This window comes from Sus scrofa, chromosome 13 (genome assembly GCF_054392235.1).
Source record: "Sus scrofa isolate SSC_HxYL_T2T_F1_AM1 chromosome 13, Sscrofa_HxYL_maternal_Yorkshire_Landrace_v2.0, whole genome shotgun sequence".
Lineage (NCBI taxonomy): Eukaryota > Metazoa > Chordata > Mammalia > Artiodactyla > Suidae > Sus > Sus scrofa.
Window position 1 is genome coordinate 139,797,765 of NC_139395.1, and position 18,052 is coordinate 139,815,816.

Consider the following 18,052-nt stretch of genomic DNA (forward strand, 5'->3'; position numbering starts at 1 on the left):
TATGAAACAGGCATTGCTACTGGGCATGTTTTGGTCTTCAATTAAATTCTTTTGAAACTCTGGCTCCATGGTGAAATGGTTTTGGAGTTGGTAATAATAAAACATCGGTTACACTGGTGAGTAATGGTTTTATTTAAAACAGGATGAAATGTTAACTCACTGGTGCCCAGAACTAAATGTAAGATCTCTAAGTGGCTAGTCTTGAGAATGACAGAGGCCGGAGGCCAGAGTCACTAATATTAACCTTTAGGTAGTTGGCTGAAATGCACACAGCACAGCAACCTGCATTTCACCTCATAGTTTTGCCTCTGTGTATTATTTGTGCCTCAAAATCCTGTTGGGAGCACCCAATATTGACTTTAGAAAAACAAAAACCAAAAAACTAGCAGAGACACTAGGATTCAGAAAAATCGATTTGGTCAAAGTCTTACCACTTGTGGAGGCTGCAGAACTCAGGAGGTCAGGAGGCGGTGGAAAGAGCTCAGGCTGGGTACCTCTTTACTGGGGACTAGTAAACACGTGTGAAGGAGGATAATGCCTACTTTGTGGAGATAAAAATATACTTCCTTAAATACTTAATATAACTTAGCTATTCTTCTCCCACCTCACTTTCCACTAGAGCACAAGGGTGCTGACAAACAGCCACAGGCAAGCTCCCACTTACTAGTCCCCCAACCACAAGGATCAAGCTGGAAACAAACCAGCCTGGAATGGACTTAGTACTGCTCCCCTCCTAGCTTGTGTGTCCTGGGCTTTGGCTATTTCCCCCAGTGCTCTCTTCTCCTCCCTCTGCCCTGGCTGTCGGCACTTCAGCCTGGGCCGGTCCTCACCTGGCTCTGGAGTCTTCTGAGGGGTGGGGGGGAGAGAAAAAAGAGGACATGCTGGAGCGCCTCTTCTCTTGTGGGGTGGTCACTGCTCTGATCTCCCATCCCACCTCCTCCCATTGGCGACACTCTCTCCGGGCCTGCACACCCTTCTTTTCTTTGGCTCCAGCTCTCAGAGCCAAGCTCCCTGGCAAGACTGCTTTCCCTCTGGAACATGGGGCCTGTAGTTCGCCTCGGGTTACCGAGAACCCATGTTCGCAGCAGCATCACCTGAGGATTTGCTGGAGGCCCACATTCTCTGAAGTCCTACACCAGGACTAATGAATGAGAGCTCCAGTGCCAGGGCCCAGGAATCTGTGTTTTAACAGGCTCCTTAGGTAATTCCCATGCACCCCAAGTGTGAAAAGCACTGTCTTAGGGAATCAATGCAAAAGGATCTGAGTATTCACATCTGCTGCTTCTTTATTTTTGTCTTTTCATCTTTTCTAGGGCTGCACCTGTGGCATACAGAGGTTCCCAGGCAGGGATCTAATCAGAGCCACACCAGAGCCACACCAACACAGGATCCGAGCTGCGCCTGCAACCTACACCACCGCTCACCGCAACACTGGTTCTTTAACCCACTGAGTGAGGCCAGGATCGAACCCACAACCTCACGGTTCCTAATCAGATTCATTAACCACTGAGCCACGACGGGAACTCCTCAGCTCTCCTTCTTATCAAGCAGGTGGAGAACTTCCCAAGTTGCTATTAAAGGCTGTGTCCTTGCTCCAGGAACAGGTGATGGGAATGGGGAGGGGGAGGGGTGAAGGAGACGGTGGGTATGGGGAGACAGATGGAGAGTGGGATGAGGAGGGGGGCGGGGAATGAATGGGGAGGGGCTTGGGGACATGGATTGAAGGGGGAGGAAAGGAGGAGGAGCTCTAAGACTGAGCTCTGATCTGCAGGAAAGGAAGGGGCAAAGGGACAAGAATCCTGCATTTTCAGAGTATTTATGACTGGGCAGGTACTTGGCATCCACTATTTCCTTTCATTTTTAATTTAACTTTTTTTTTTTTAGGGCCACGTCTGTGGCATATGGAGGTTCCCAGGCTAGGAGTCGAATTGGAGCTACAGCTGCCAGCCACAGCCACAACAGATCTGAGCTGCATCTGCAACATACACCACAGCTCACAGCAATGCCAGATCCTTAACCCACTGAGTGAGGCCAGGGATCAAACCCACAACCTGATGGATACTAGTTGGGTTGTTACCACTGAGCCATGACAGGAACTCCTCATCCAGAACTTTTATGTTTGTGTTTGTGTTTTACTCTTCCAAGTTCCTCCTCACTCAGAAGAAAGTTCTCAGATCTCTTCTGAGGAGACAGAGAAGACAGAATATAAAACGAAATAAGAATGGAAAGGGTTTTTTCAGCAGGAGAGATGGGTTTCTGCTTTTCCTAGAAGCACTGTTGCTTCTCCAGGGACTCCCCATGCCCTTCAGCCCAAAGCTGTGCCATCCGAAGCCACCTGCACAGGTGGGAAGGGAGCTGGGGCAGCGTCCCAGGGACTGCGAACCTCATCAAACCTTGCGCCTGGGAGGAATCGCAGAGGTCAGCCACCCATTCTTCATCTGATGCTTGAGTCTCTGTCAGCCTCTGCTGGGAACTCGCCCCTATTCAAAAGCTTCGATAACTTGGGAGTGCTAGAAAGTTCTTTCACTGGACGTGAAAACAGGACCATGCCTTTTTGTTCACTGTGCTGTTCCTCCCCACCCACCCCCACCCCCATGCTCAATAAATACTGGTGGAATGTTGGATGAATGAATGAACTAATGTGCAGACATTCTGCCCAGTTTGTGTGGTTAGAAGCACAGTCTTCCTCTGAAGGAAGGCAGGGCCGGGGGCTGCCTGGGATGCTGCCACCATGACCCAGCCCAGGCTGTGCCTTGCTGAGGGCAGGAGCCCTTGGAACTTGAGATGGACGGGAGTGCTCCAGGCTAAGGGGTCCCTGGAGTGGGGAGACCACTCTTTCAAGTGTTCTGAATGCCAGGGCCGAGTGGCAGCCTTCCTCCATGGCCGTAACTTACTACATTCCTGGATAAGTTGAGGAAATTCAATCCATATGTTCTGGGGTTATTTACACGATTCTCGGAGTTGCCGCAGTTGTGTAAGAGTCACTTGACGTCGATGGGGTGGCTTTCTTTTTTCCATTAAGAGAAGAGTTCCTGAAGAAAAGCCAACTCCACTATCCCTGAAAAGGGAGGGGCAGAAGCACAGGGAACAGTCATCTGGGGCCGCCCCACAAGCATCGCAGAGTCTGGGGAGACTGTTTCCAGTGAGTTTCAAAGGGGAGGTCAAGGAAGGAGGGAGATAGGACTCCTGCTGCCTCTGGGACTCCTGCCCAGTTGTGTTCCCACGTGGGCTCTACCAGCTGCCGCCAGCACAGCCTCAGTGGCGCAGGGGCAGTTAGAAACAGATAACGGAATTGCTTAAGAACAGGGAGGTGCATCAGGAAGATGCAGCTTCCAGGAAAGCCATGTAGGAGTGCATTTTGGCATTACTGTGAGTTAAGTTACTCCTTCCCCTTGGCCTCAGTCTCCCTTCTGTAAAATGTGAGGCTGCACTTTGCCCTACCACCCTGATGAGTCCTAAGAGAGCATTCTAGGACATTCTTTTGTGTCTCATTGTGAATATTATCTGGTAATGCCCAGATAAACATTTTTCAAAAGATATTTTTACCACAATCCTCAGTAAGAAATATTTTGCACAGTGATCTAGTATACACAACTGAAACAATGTTTTCACAGATGGATGCCTTACCCCTCCTACAAGGTTAGACATGTAGATCAATGGAATCCCACCCAGAGAGAGTCCAGAAATAAACTTATACATTTTTGGTCAAGTGATTTCCAAATGAGGTGCCAAGGCAATTTGATGGGAAAAGATATCTTTTTTTAGATAGTGGTAGTGAGTAGATATCCATAAGCAGAAATATACACATACATACACTCACACCCTTACTTCACGTGATATACAAAAATGAATTAAAAATGGGTTGTAGGGGAGTTCCCATCATGGGTCATCGGAAACAAATCTGAGTAGTATCCATGAGGACACAGGTTCGATTCCTGGCCTCACTCAGTGGGTTAAGGATCCAGCATTGCTGTGAGCTATGGTGTAGGTTGCAGACGCGGTGTGGATCCTGCATTGCTGTGTCTGTGGCATAGACCAGAGGCTACAGCTCCAGGAAAAAAAAAAAAAAAGAAATGGATCGTATATTGATATGTAACAACTAAAAGAAAGAACTACGTGTACATGTCAACAAGGATGATCCCCGTGAACTTTATGTTAAGTGAAAGACGACAAACGTGAAAGACATTTTGTGTTTCCATTTATGCGAAATTTCTAGAAAAGGGAGAACATTAGATACAGCAGATCAGAGGTTTACTTGGGCTGTAAGGCTTCCAACAGGTGTGGGAGAACTTGGTGGGGTGACAGCAGAGTTCTAAAACTGTGCTGATGGTTGCACAGTCCTATACATTTGCTAAAAATCATTAAAGTATATACTTACAGTGGGTGAATTTCATAATATATAAACTATAGCTCAAAGAGACATGACCATTGACAAAACCAAACCTAAAGGATAAAGACGATAAATGATCTGTTCATTTGTGCTGTGTTCTTTGGCCATGATGAGTTAGTTCCTAACCCCTTCTTCCTCCCTTATTAATCTCTCTTTATAACATCCATACCATCACTGCACATAGATATATGACTCATAAAAACTAGTCATTTGAAAAGATTAGAAAGAATAGATACATAGTCATTAGATTTATATTGAAAACAACTTTTTTAAGAACAGGAGTTTGTAAATCTAAGCACGTCTTCCAACATTATGCAACACCAACAACTGCCATTGGTAGACCATAATTGGACATAGTTTTGTGCACGTAGTTTATCATACTCCCCAAAGGCACACTCTAATGGTTCTGAATGCTTATAAAGCATAGGGAAGAATGTTTTGTGTCTCCTCAGTAGCTCAGGATGGGAACCAGACACTCCAAAGATGTCTTAACCAGTTCAGTGGCTTCTAAACTCATGGACAGCATCCCTCACCGCCCCCAAAACCAACTCAATCGGAATCTTGGTGGAGGGGAATTTTAGAATTCTTTAGTCTTGAAAATATTTCCCAGGTGTCAGGAAGATTTGTAAGCATGATGTGATGAAATCACTATAATCAGATTTGAAATAGAACGCAAAATACTGGTTTCCGGTTATGGTTAAAACATCAAGCTTTGCAAATGAGTGACTTCAAAAAAATGTACAAAGCAGGATATAGACTAAGCTGTCTCAGCAACCATAACCACTCCTCCTTGCCTTCATACATTTAGAAAGGGGTGGAGGAAGAGCTGGTAGGCTGGAATTCTGCAACCCCCTGGGATCCCACATGGATAACCTCAAGTCCACCACTCCTCCTCCAGAGCACCCTTTCAGCACCATCTTCCCCATCCCATCCAGCCTCCATCCCCTTTCTCATTTTCTTTCCCAGTCAAGCTCCTGGAGGGAGTAAAATCTCCTGAGTGTCCGTATTTCTCTTCCCTGATGACTTCCTACCCTCCGTTGTCTGACTTTTGTCCCCACTCTTCCATAAACCACTGCTGGAGAGAGTTGTTAAAGACCATGTAGTTGCCTGAACCCAATCAACCCATTCTCTGTTCACACCAAATTTAACCTTCTGGATGAGTTTGTTTGGGGGAACTACTCTTTCCTTTGTAAAACAGTCTTCCTTCAGTTTTTCAGGCACTCCTTCTCCCTTCCCCTTCCATCTTCCCTGTTTTCCCTGCTGTGACCACCTCGAGGAGGAGTCTCATCTGTCACTTCCTATTCCCTAGAGGTTGTCCTCCTTCCTCAGCTTTCTCCTCCTCCCATTCTCCTCCAGGGGTTTCTCAAGCATGCCCTTGAGCCATTGTATGAGTAGCACTCAAAGGGTTTGCTTTTTGCTGAAAGTGCAGATTTCTGGCCCTTAGCCCAGACCTGTAGAATCAGACTCTTTGGAGGGTACCTAGGAATCTGAATTCCAGGTATTTCTTCTGGGGATTCCCAAGCACACTGAAGCTTGAGAACAACAGCTCTACAGACTTCCCCTGGGCCACACTCTTTGTTTTTAATTTATTTGTTTTGGCTGAGCCTGAGGCATGTGGAAATTCCTGGGGCAGGGATGGAACCCAAGCCACAGCAATGACAACAGCAAATCTTTAGCCACTAGGCCAACAGGGAACTCCAGGCTACACTCTCTCATCTAATGTTTCCTGATTCATTGACCCCACTGCTGTCTAGCCCCTGTCTTGTTGTTTCCCTCCTTAAAGTTCTACAGAGGGATTTTGCCCCTGGAAATGGAGGCTAAGCTCCCACATTCTGGCACTGAAGGCTTTTGTCATCTGGTCTTTGTGGAGCTCTTGGGTTAGGCTTTTTCTCCCGACAACTCTCAAATATTCTCTGCACTCCAAGTATACGCATAACATGCCTGCTTGCACTTACTCCGGCTTTGGCTGTTCCCGTTGCCCGAATGCCCTCCATCAAGGTTCTCCCAAATTCATCTTCAAGTTTCAGAAACTGCCTTGAACATTCTTCTCTGAAACTGCCCTGACCTTAACAGACTCACCATGTTTCGTCTTTCCCCTTAGGGCCCCCGTGTGTAAGACTCCCCACTCAGTTGTCCTGGCCGCCCTCCTACATGACCAGATCCCTGTATGGGAGAAACCATACCTGCTCTCTCTCTAGGACTCCAGGAGCACGGAAGCTCCACAGCTCAGTACAGGAAGACAGTGGTCATGGTTACAGGCGTGACAGGCATGATCCTGGCCCTATGCAGGCTGTGCTGCTCACCTGGGTGACAGGCAACTTCTCTCCTCGGTTCGTGCACGCTAGGCTTCAGGCTGGGCCATGGGTTCAGAAGGTGCGGTTTCTGTTCTCAAAGGTCTCCCATTGAGTGAAAGGCAGAAAAAAAAAAAAAAAAAGTGATAACCTGGGTAACGAATGCTGCTACACAGGAAGTGCGGGTTGCTATGGATGCGTGGACGAGGACAGTTGGCCCAGGTTTTGGTTCCAGATAGAAAGTGTCTGTCCTAGGAAAAGGGCAGAGCAGTAAGTTGAAACAGAGTGGGAAAGCATTCTGGAAGGAGAACGTGAAGGCCTAAGCCTCAGTCTTGGCTCTGCCACTGATAAGCTGTGTGGCTTCTACAATCCCTGGGCCGCAACTTGATGTAAGTAAAGGTGGACAGTTTGATCTCAGTTCAGTTCTGAAATCCTTGAAAAGATCAGAGAGACATGAACTTGATACAAATGCATGTGTGAAAGATGCATTAACAGTGTTAGCCACCAGATGGCAGGAGAGGATCTCTTTCTGCACAGATTTGCAGAAGGCAGGCTTGCCCTCCCTTACTGAAACCTCGCTCTGCGCCTTCACTAGGATTTGGGGCTGATGGATGCCACCAGCTCCAGACCTGGACTCTGAATAAGGGGCTCTTCTGAGAAATGTGATCAGAAATTCTCATTTTAAAAAAAACCTCACTTTGAGAGAACTAGTCATTATCTGTCTTTAAATATACTATTTGAAAGGCAGCTCCTTTGATTCTGCTGATACACTTTGGAAGCTGTCTGGGCATTGCTATGCTACAGCTCTGGTTCTGACCACATGTGCTGGACACGTGGAGGAAGATGTTTTGTTCAGGTCCTCATGGGACAACCTGCCCACCCCTCACTCTCTGGGGGGCAGGCCTTGATCACTGGAAATGGCTGCGCTGCCTTGCAGGGAACCTATGTCCCATCCCTGGCGCTTGCAGCATCACTGGGCAGCTGGGGGGCTGAGGAAGTAATTCCAGATCCTCAATGGCTGGATTTGAATCAGAGACTCCCGGTGATGGAAGCCTTGGACCTGTCCTTCAGAACACTCATGATACATGTTATTTCAGCAGCTTCTCAGACCTTGTGTCTAGGAACCCAGGCTGTGGACCACTCAGAGTTCCTCTCAGCCTGAAAAACCTCATATATTCAATCTAGGTGGTCAGCTAGGCACATCAGCTTTCTAATTTGTGGTTAGACTAAACTCTTGGTTATTTCCCCCAGAGATGAAGTAGCAGGAGTGGTCAAGTCCCCGATCTTACCAGGTCTAATATCTAAATCGTGGACCATGAAGGATCAGTTAGATATAACTGTGATGTGTTTGGATCTGGGTTTCCTATGGGTCCTTCAGCCCTGCAGAAAGGCTGCATTCTCAAGCTCTGCACCAGGGGAGGCTGAAGAGCTGCTTATGTTTCCAGCCAGTGCCTGCCTGCTGCGAAGGCACCTGGGCTGCCCAGGGAGGACATGGAGCTTACTGCCAGCTACGCAGCCACATCTTGGTCCTGAGTTTTCTCCGTATGTATTTCTCTGTGCTAGAAAACTGCCATCTGCTTTTCTGTGCACTGTACAGCTGCTACAGTTCTTTGCTTCCTGAGGCTAGTGACCTAGAAGCATCATAGGTCAGAATAACTAGCAATGACCTTGGGGTGGGAGTTTCTGTCTGGTCCTGGCGCTGCCATTTCTTAACAGTGAGTCTCTGGGACTCAAATATATAATGGGGATAATGATTCCTTTTTTGGCCTCATGGGATTCATCTATTTGGCAAGTATGCTTTGAGACCCTGTTATGTGCCATTCTCTGTTCCAAAAACTGTGGATACAATGAATTAGACACACATGCTTTCCCTGTCCTGATGAACCCAACAGTCCAGTCTGGTTTGATTGAGAATCAAACCAGAAAACATATCTGAATGCCTTCTGTTAACTACAAAGTGCTCTGGGGACCTACAATCTTCTGTGTTTGTTTGAATAGTTTTGTGACCTGTGTGGCCGGAGATGCAGACTCAGGGTTACACACATCACATATATGGGGAAGTGACCTCGGAGTAGAGTTGACGGACCTCAGTCCTGCCCGGTGGGAAACTGCAACAGGGCTGGCCATGGCCATTCTCATTCTTTCTTTGTAAGCTTTCTCCTAGAAGATAAAGGCATGGAACTGGGGCCTTCATTATTCAAACAAAACACTAAGTCTTGAGCAGACAAGTGTGATCTTGTGGTGAATGTAGACAGGATGATACTGGCTGGGACAGCACCCTGACATCCCGAGACTCACGTCTCCACAGGGTTTCTCTGCCTCCACTGCCCTCACCATATCTGTGCTGGGGGCCCGACTTCACACCCTTCCCCACCTCTTATTTTTATTTTTTAAGCACAATTAATTCAGTATGGCATCGGGAAAGAACTTTGTTAAAAGATGAGAGGAAATAAACAAGACAAGGATAAGATTAGAAAATGAGACATATTTTTGGAGAACAAGGTTTTGCTCAGAAGAATCTGGAGCAGGGAACTCTGAATTCCCATCCTGGGGAGTATGTGTCCTTTGCACCCACCTCCTCCCATGAAGCCCCAGCTGGTCTGGCATCTTCCATATGAGTCCCTGTATTGACTCTGTCCCAGGTAGTTTTCAGGTCCCGTCTTGTTTCCTGGTCACTCAGGGTTGGGACAACCTGACCTACTCAAGGACAAACTCCAAATGACCTGACACAGCCTTTCCTTCACTCAAAACCCCTCATCTAGTCCAAGTTTTTGAGATGTGTTGAGGTCATAGCTAATCAAAGCCACCCTCTGCCTTTCTCCCCAGTGCTTCTTGTTTATGTTTCCTATCCTTAGCCCACCTCTGTAGAAGATCGATAGGATCAATTTTCATGCCTCCCTGTATCTGTGCCCTTTGGCTGTGTTTCTCATATGGCATTTCGGCTCAGCCAGTACAATTACTTACTTTGGAAAAGGGAATAGTAGCAAACTTGAAGCAAGCAAAGGCTTTAAAAAGTTCTGGATTTCTCTCTTGGACTTCTGTCACTGCCATGAGAGCATGTTTGAATGAGGCTATGGGAGAGAGGTAACAGATGCATGTAGAAGAGCTGACCAGAGAGTCTCCAGCCAACCTGCCAGCTGACCAGCCACAGACATGTGAATTAGGCCAGATCAGCAGAACCTCCAGATGAGATGTAGATTAAAAAAAAAAAAAGATGGTAAATATTAGGGTGACTTGTTACTCGGCAGTACCTAGCTGATACAAGCATGTTGCTCACACCATTACCATGTCTTTCTTAGGAAATGATAACTGATAATTCAAATGATAACTCATCTTCCAGCCCCCAGGCAATATTCTTCCAGTCCAGCCTCTACTCTGATGTCAGAGTGATCTCAGGCTACTACTGAACTGAACAGAATTATTACCTGAAGAGGCCATAAGGATTATCTGTCCATTTCACAGAAAAGGAAAATGAGGTTTAGAGACAGAAGGTGACTTGTCCACATCACAAAGACTCAGTGGCAGCCAGTCAGCCCCAAGACTGGAATCAAAAGCTCCAGACTCTGTCTGAGGCTCTTTCCCTGCCCTGAAAATCGGCTACCTGATCAGAGTAACTCATTCCCATCTCATGTGTTCAAGTGTCCATCTCCCACTAGATTTCCTGGTAGCAAATGTCTATTCTCTTTTCACTGGGGAGCATTTTTACAAGTTCATATGTCTCTCCTGGCATGTGACTGTCCAGTTCCAGTGACACCCCAAGAAAATGACAGCTTTCCCCAGCACTCAGTTCACCCTTCTTCTGCATTTCCTGGCTCTGTTTGGAGATCACCTGGGCCTTGGTCTGTATATCCTAAGACAGCTGCCCCTAACATTTTTAAAGACTCCACATACATAATTTACGAGTTCTTTTTGCTAGATTTGCTCTGGTGGACCTCCCCAGGTTATAAACATTCTCAGCTTGAAGCTGTAATACTACTTCTTTTGCTACTTTAAGAAGGCAAATGAATGGGGATGAGGGTGACGTTATTGATGAAGCAGCCTTGACTGCACCTTGATTTAGACAAGTGTATCACTGGAAAACTCTTGAATGCAACTCCTTCTGAGCAAGGCACAGCACTGGCCCTGAGGCCCACAGCTGAAGGCAGCCTCTCTTGGGGTCACAGGGTAGAGACCCAGGCTCCCTCCTGGCCATAATTAAACCCATTTTGGGTGTTGTGGGCACTGGCAACAGCCATGCTTTTGTATCATATGCGTCCTTACCAATAGTGTCCTGAGCCTCCCAGGCAAAATGATTCCTAAAACAGCCAGTTGAAGGTTTCAGTTTGATCTTACAGCTTCATGTGGTCCTAAATTCCCAAACCATAGGCTATATATACAAAGAAATTTAATGTTAGCAATGGGGAGCTGGGAGATTCTTGATTCCCATTTCTATTCTTTTCCTCTTTTGTCCTCAACAAGGCCTTTCCTCCAGGTCAGCCTCTGTCTGGGTGAGATGCTATCAGTGGAAAGGGCAGCACTGTGCAGCACAGAGGTCCAAAAGCCCAGAGGACACTGGACCAGAAAAGGGAGCTCCTTTTCATCCCAAGTGCTTAGAAATGTAAAGTATAGGCCCTCTCTCCCCATTAGCCCTCTCAGACATTTGAATACCCACCCCTCTTACTGGGTGGGCTTTAAATCAACACTGAGGCTTTCAGACGAGGTCTACATGTTGAGGGTCTGAGCTGACTCAGGAAGGGATGTTAGTGTGTGGATGTGAAAGTTGCATTTTAATTAAAAAATATGTTAGACTTGAGTTATTCTGTTCTGAGTGAATTATTCAGAAAACAAACTTTCCTGGCTGGGGCTGGGGGGTGGAGGTGGAAGCAGGGAAAGAAGGGATTAATTATTAAGAATTCTAAGAACAAACCCTTCTCTTGTTTCTAAGAAAAACTGAAGAACAGTTGTCTGCCTGCTTTAAAGAAGACATATGTGCAATGCTTGTGTACCAAACAGACAAAACAGTTTACTTATGATGCAACTGTCTTCCACCCACCCTCATTCCATTTTTTCAACACTGAGAATGTCTTGTGGGTCATGGGAAGCACCATAAAGGCTCCCATCTTTTCAGGGGCTCAGCCCCTAAACCATGCTATCTTTTTGACCCCTCTTTTTATTTCATGCCACAGATCCAATCAGGCTCGAAATCCTGTAGACTCTACTTTTACAACATATCTAGAATCCAACCATTTCTTACTTCTACTGCTATGAGTGTGATCTGAGCTCTCAGCATCTCTCTCCAGGATTATTAAAATAGCCTCCTAATTGCTCTCCATACGTCTACCCTTGCTTCTTACATTCTATTTTAAAAATTATAGGAGTTCCCCTTGCGGCTCGTGGAAACAAATCTGACCAGTATCCATGAGGATGCATGTTCAATCACTGGCCTCACTTAGTGGGCTAAAGATCTGGCATTACCATGAGCTGTGGTGTAGGTCACAGACGCATCTCAGATCCCACGTTGCTGTGGGTATGACATAGGCTGGTGGCTACAGCCTGATTCGACCCCTAGCCTGGGACCCTCCCTGTCAAGGTGCAGCCCTAAAAAGACACACACAAAAAAATACAGCCAGGGTGGGCCTATAAAACCTAGGTCACATGCAATCAATTCTCTTACAAATCTTCCATAAGAACAAATAAACAAATCAACAAAGCATATGTATTCACTTCTGATAACCAAAATGTCTGACAGGCTATGCAGAATCATATGTGTCATGCCTGGGCACATAATATTACCAGCTCTTGGGTTTGGACATAATTCTCCTATATCCTGTTAAAGACTGAAAAATCCTGAAAAATGAGGGAACAGCAGAAATAGGCTGAGATTTCTTTGAGGTTATTAATTGTTGTTACCTGCTAGCTAAATTGGGCATGAGGTTCTCCTGAGAAGCTCAGAGCAGTGATTCTAGCAGGGCCCTTCCAGGGTAGGTCCAAGGGATCCATTCAAGGCTGGTACAAGAGAGCAGTTAGAGGAAAAACAAAACAGCCCATGCAAAGCCAACTAGAAATAAATGAGCCTTGGATAAGCTTCATTAACTGGCAAGTTCCCCCTACCCACCCACCCACCCAATGTCTTTCCTTCAAGGGGCACTCTGCCAGCCAAGTTTCCAGATTCTCCTGCTGCAAAATCTGACTTGAATGCTAGGAGGTAACATTTATGATGGCTAATAATTATTAAGTACTATTTTGTGCCAGACAGTATTCTAAACACTTTAAATTCATTCCTTCATGTACACTCATTCGCTCATTCAACAAATAGTTGAGTACTTAATAGATGCATCTATAAAGAAACAAAACAAAAATAAATTCCTGCCCTCTAGAGCTTACATTCTGGGTACAGGGAGACAGAAAATACATGATAACAATAATGGGTAAGTAAATTACACTGCATATTAGGAAGTGATGGGGCAGGGGAAGGAAAAGGGATTTGAGAAGAGGGATTACAATTTTATAGTTGGTTCAGGTAGAATTCACTGAGAAAGTGACATTTAAATGGCTATGGAGATGGGAATGAAGTTATCCATGTAGTTAGCTCGGGGACCAATGTTCCAGTGCAAAGACCCTGCAGTGAGAGCAACCTGGATGCTCTGGGAACAGCAAGGACCCCCATGGCTGGAGTAGAGGAAGAGGAATGAGGTCAGAGAGGGTGGAGAGAGGTCATGAAGAGCGCAGGAAGCCACTGTAAGGGCCTGACTTTCTCTCTAATCAAGTAGGAAGCCATGAGAGGACTTGACCTAAAGTGACCCATGTTTTACAAGACCTTTCTAAGACTGATGGATTGCGAATAGAATGTAGGGTACAGGGAAGAAGTACTGAGACCAGTTAGGTGGCTATTGCAACAATTTTGGTAAGAGATGATGAAAGCTAAGCACAGGGGATGAGAAAGGTTTAGATTCCAGACATGTATTACATGTAGAGTCAGTAGGACTTCTTGGATCTGTGGCACTAGAGAAAGTGAGGAATTAAAAATGCATATGTGAGAAAAAGGAATGTATACATTTATGTGTAACTGGGTCACCATGCTGTACGGTAGGAAAAAAAAATGTATTGGAGAAATTAAAAAAACAAATTTTAAATAAAATTAAAAGGAAATAAATTAAAAAAAAAAAAAACAAACACATACTAGGTTTTGGCCTGAGCCCCTGGAAGAATGGAGTTGCCCTCTGCCGAGATGGAGAAAAATGACAATGCAGGCTCTTGGAGGAAGATCGGGAGTCCAGTGTGGGACATGTTACATTTGTAGTGTCTACTGGAGTAGGCAGTTGGCTCTGTGAGCCTGGAGTTCAGGGGAGTGGCTCAGCTGAAAGTATACATTTAGGAGTCTTCGGCACATAGACAGTAATGACAACTTGAGCTTTGTTGTCCTAACCAAGGGGATGTATATTGAAAGTAGACAGAGAGGAAGACCTAGGACAGGACCCTGGGGTCTCTTACATCCTGAGTCTGAGATGATGAGGAACCACCAAGGGAGAATGAGCAGGAACAGGCAGAAAGGAAGGACTAAGCCAAGAGCCAGTAGCTCCAGAAGCCAAGGGAAGTGTCTCCTGGGGTGGGGTGGTGGGGGGCAGCAATGATCTGATGTGTCCGTGTCACTGCTGACTCAGAGAGGAGTAAGATGAGGCTTGGCCAGTGGGTGTAGCCATGTGGAAGTCTTCACTGACCTTGACAAGACCACTTTATGTGGAGCAAAGGGCGTGAGAGCCTAGTTTGAATATGTTTAAGACAAAAATAGGAGGAGAAGAATTAGGACAGTATCAACATTAGAATTTTTTCTGCAAAGTGTTGCAGAAAAGAGAGGGGGTGGAAGGCAGGGAAAGCGGGGTTAAGGGAAACTAGAAACAACACTTTTTTTGAGATGGGCACATAATAGCCTGTGTGGAGCAATGAGAATGACACAGTAGAGACGAAAAAGCTACTACTACAGGAGAAAGAGATGGGTACTGCTGATCCAATGTTTCTGATTAGTTTAAATGGGGTAGAATCTAGTCACACTGGGTGACTGAAGGGTTGACTTTTGTTGCACATTCTCTAGGGCTTCCCTAACACACACCACAAGGTGTATGGCTTTAACACTGGAAATTAATTTTCTCACAGTCCTGGGGACTAGCAGCCCAAGGTTAAGGTGTCAGCAGGGTTGGTTCCTTCTGAGATCCATGAGGGAGAATCTGCTCCTGACCTCTCCCTTAGCTTCTGGTGGTTTGCTGGAAATCTCCATCATTTCTTGGTTTGTAAGACCACATCACCCTGGTCTTACCTTCTTGTTCACTTGGCATTCTTGCTATGTGTATCTGTGAACAAATTTCTCCTTTGTGTTAAGAACACCAGTGGTATTGAGTCAGAGGTGCACCCTACTCCAGTATGAACTCATTTGAACTAATTACAACTGCCATGACCCTATTTCCAAATAAGGCCACATTCTGAGGCACTGGGGGTTAAGATTTCAATATAAATTTTTAGAGGGCACAATTCAACCGTAACAGCTTTCGATAGGAGGTGGACAATTGGTCTTAGTAACAGAATGGAAGGTACAACACTTGTTTGAAGATGCTGGCAGGTTTATGGATAGATTTGTGGGAGTCCATGGAAGTGCTCTTCTGATTGCTTCTGCTTTCTCAGTGATGTGAGAATGAAGGCCATTACCTGAGGGTACAGGCAAAGGCAGATTGAGGAGGGAAAAGTTGGGAAGTTGTTTCTAATGGGGTGGGAGGGTGGGTGGTCAGAGGGAATACAATACAGTAGCTGGGTAGTCTTGTGGGCACACCTGGGGTCCTTGGTCCTGCATCTCAAGCAAGGCAGCCGGTGTGGTCCTGAACTTTTCTCAGGCTCCACTCAGCAGCAGAAGGATAGGCAGAACATGTAAGGAGAGTTATGGTTCATTGGGGTGTGATTTTGCAAAGGGAGGACAGCATGCAGAGGAGAAAGAGCAGCAAGGGAGTTGAGAGTAATTACAAGGAAGCTGTAATGACAGACTGTGGAAATAAAATTGGTTCACAGGGACGAGAGGACCCTACACGGAGATATCATGATTACTCGGATTTCACATAGGCAGAAAGTGATGGATAGAGAAGGGAGGTACTTTGGAGAATTCAATCAGTGGTAGAATTAGAACCAAATCCAAGCAGTGAGGCTCGGAGCCCGTGTTCTTACAGACAAGATCAGCAAGGTGGGAGGAAGGAGGCAGGAAGGACAAGACATCAGTAGTTATGAGACTATTCCCTATTCTGCATGTAACTGTAAGCAAGGCATTCCCATCCCCTATAACATGACATTTCATGGCCTCAATGATTTCCTCCTCTTTGGAAAAAAATCTTCTTTTTTAAGACAGATATTCCTGTCCCTACTAACCCCCATCCTCTCTTCCTTTCCTCCCTTCAATATATACCCAGCTGTACTGTTCACAAAATACTTTTACATTCATTTTCACATTTTGTATCTGCAGCCAGCCACCCTGCTCTGGCAGTTATTATTCTTCTATTTTCAAGATAATGAGGCTTAGAGTTCTAAAGAGATGAATCCCACGGCCAGTTAATAGTAGACCTGGGCTTCAAATCTAAACCTTTAGTTTGTTTGTTTGTTTGTTTTCTTTTTAGGGCTCCACCTGCAGCATGTGGAGATTCCCAGGCGAGGGGTCGAATCGAGGCTGCAGCTGCCGGCCTATACCACAGCCACAGCAATGCAGGATCCAACAGCTTATGGCAATGCAGGATCTTTAACCCACTGAGCAAGGCCAGGGATTGAACTCTCGTTCTCATAGATACTAGTTGGGTTCGTTAACCACTGAGCCAAGACAGGATCTCCTAAATCTTTAGTTTTAAATTCAATTCTATCTCCTAGGATACTTCCTTTCAAAATACTGTTTTCCTGATTTTGAGGTAGGATGAACTGGAGGGCAGCTATATCCCTGATACTGGAGAAGTTCAGAAACCTAGATGAGCGCCCTTCTAGGATTCTGCAGAATACATTCAGGCAATAATTGTGGTGTTAGAGTACACAACCACACACATTTTCCACCCTTGACTCTGGGGTAAGTCAGGGGATAAATGTCTATGTTAATGGAAGAAAGCCTAGTGAAACGGTTTAGATATGGTCACTATTGTTATTATATTTAATATGGTAGGAGAAGCTGTCTTATTTGTTTTTAGGCAGTCCTTGTACATCAATCAAATGCTGCTGAAATATTTGGTAAAGCTCCTCAGTGAACTTTATTCATTCAAACATTCATTCTTTCATTCATTCAGCAAACTTTTATTTTGATCCCTTGCTATGAGCCTGGAATTGCACTAGGTGTTGGATCCTTGCCTTAAGGAAATTCATAATCCATCAGGTGATACAGACTTATAAATAAACAAATACTCTATAAATGCTATAGGGAGAAATGTACTAACTTCTAAGGGGCACAGAGCTGGGACTGACCAGTTGCTGAGCAGAGGAAGGAGGACTTCAAGTTGGAGGTGACACTGAAGCTTCTTAGAGGAGTTTTCCTGGTGCTATGGGGCAGTAATCATACAGTCCCCATAGCTCTCTCCATTCCTCTCCACCAGACTGGTCTCAGCATGACCTCCGTACCTGCCACACTAATAGTTTAAGACAAGCAAAGAGCAGAATGATTTCTTCAGCTCCAAGAGGCCATGGAATTCAAGAGATAGACCTTGCCGTGACCAATGTGATCACAGACAGGAAAGAGGGCCTGGGCAGGCAGAACTGAGGGTCCATCTGGGCTTCTTGTTCGAGACAGTAACTCTGCCCTGGCTTCTAGTCAGTTATATATTTTCCCCTAATCAACAGAATAAAGCAAAGTTTTCCTGTCTTGGAGAAAAGGATCAAGGACTGGTATGGGGGACACTCAGCTGGTGACCTGTTGGCTGGTAAATTGTTGGCCGACCATTGCTCCTCCCCGGGCCACAGCTCACAAATTATGGAGCTGATATTAATTGTGATAGGCTTACGGCTAAACTTTTTTCTATAAATTATTTTACTTTTTCTCTACTTTCCATATTTTCTATAATGAATATGTTTTAATTAACCTTAAAATTAAAATGTTAATGTATCTATTAACCTTTAAAAAAGTGAAAATGAAAGGATGGAAGTAAATGGCTTCTGAGACCAACTCCAACTCAAAAAATCTGATTTTAAAGAAAGAATAGAGACAGAGAAAATAAGCAGAGAGTATATGACTTTTAGTGGCAGTAATACATTTTGCTGATGATGCTTCTTTACAGTAGCTCTCATTTGTTGAATGAGAGCTTATGTAAAAGATTTTATGTACATATTTGAATATATATCCTATGACTATTTTGTAAGTCTTATGTAAAACACTTTATGTACATATTTGAAT

The 18,052-nt window shown here is 45.3% G+C and overlaps 1 long non-coding RNA gene across 3 annotated transcripts in view; it reads right to left on the reverse strand.

Annotated features, from left to right (window-relative positions):
- Nucleotides 1–431: 431 nt before the first annotated feature.
- LOC110256384 (uncharacterized) overlaps nucleotides 432–18,052 on the reverse strand; it is a 288,353-nt gene continuing 270,732 nt past the window's right edge. The window contains exons 6-9 of one of the 3 annotated variants that reach the window (XR_014824514.1): nucleotides 6,694–6,786; nucleotides 2,895–3,058; nucleotides 2,063–2,181; nucleotides 432–508 (exon numbers count right to left, since the gene is read on the reverse strand). This is a non-coding gene — a long non-coding RNA (uncharacterized LOC110256384). Of the gene's footprint in view, nucleotides 509–2,062; nucleotides 2,182–2,894; nucleotides 3,059–6,573; nucleotides 6,787–18,052 lie in introns of those variants that run through there. The other 2 variants (XR_014824513.1, XR_014824515.1) reach the window with 2 other exon arrangements.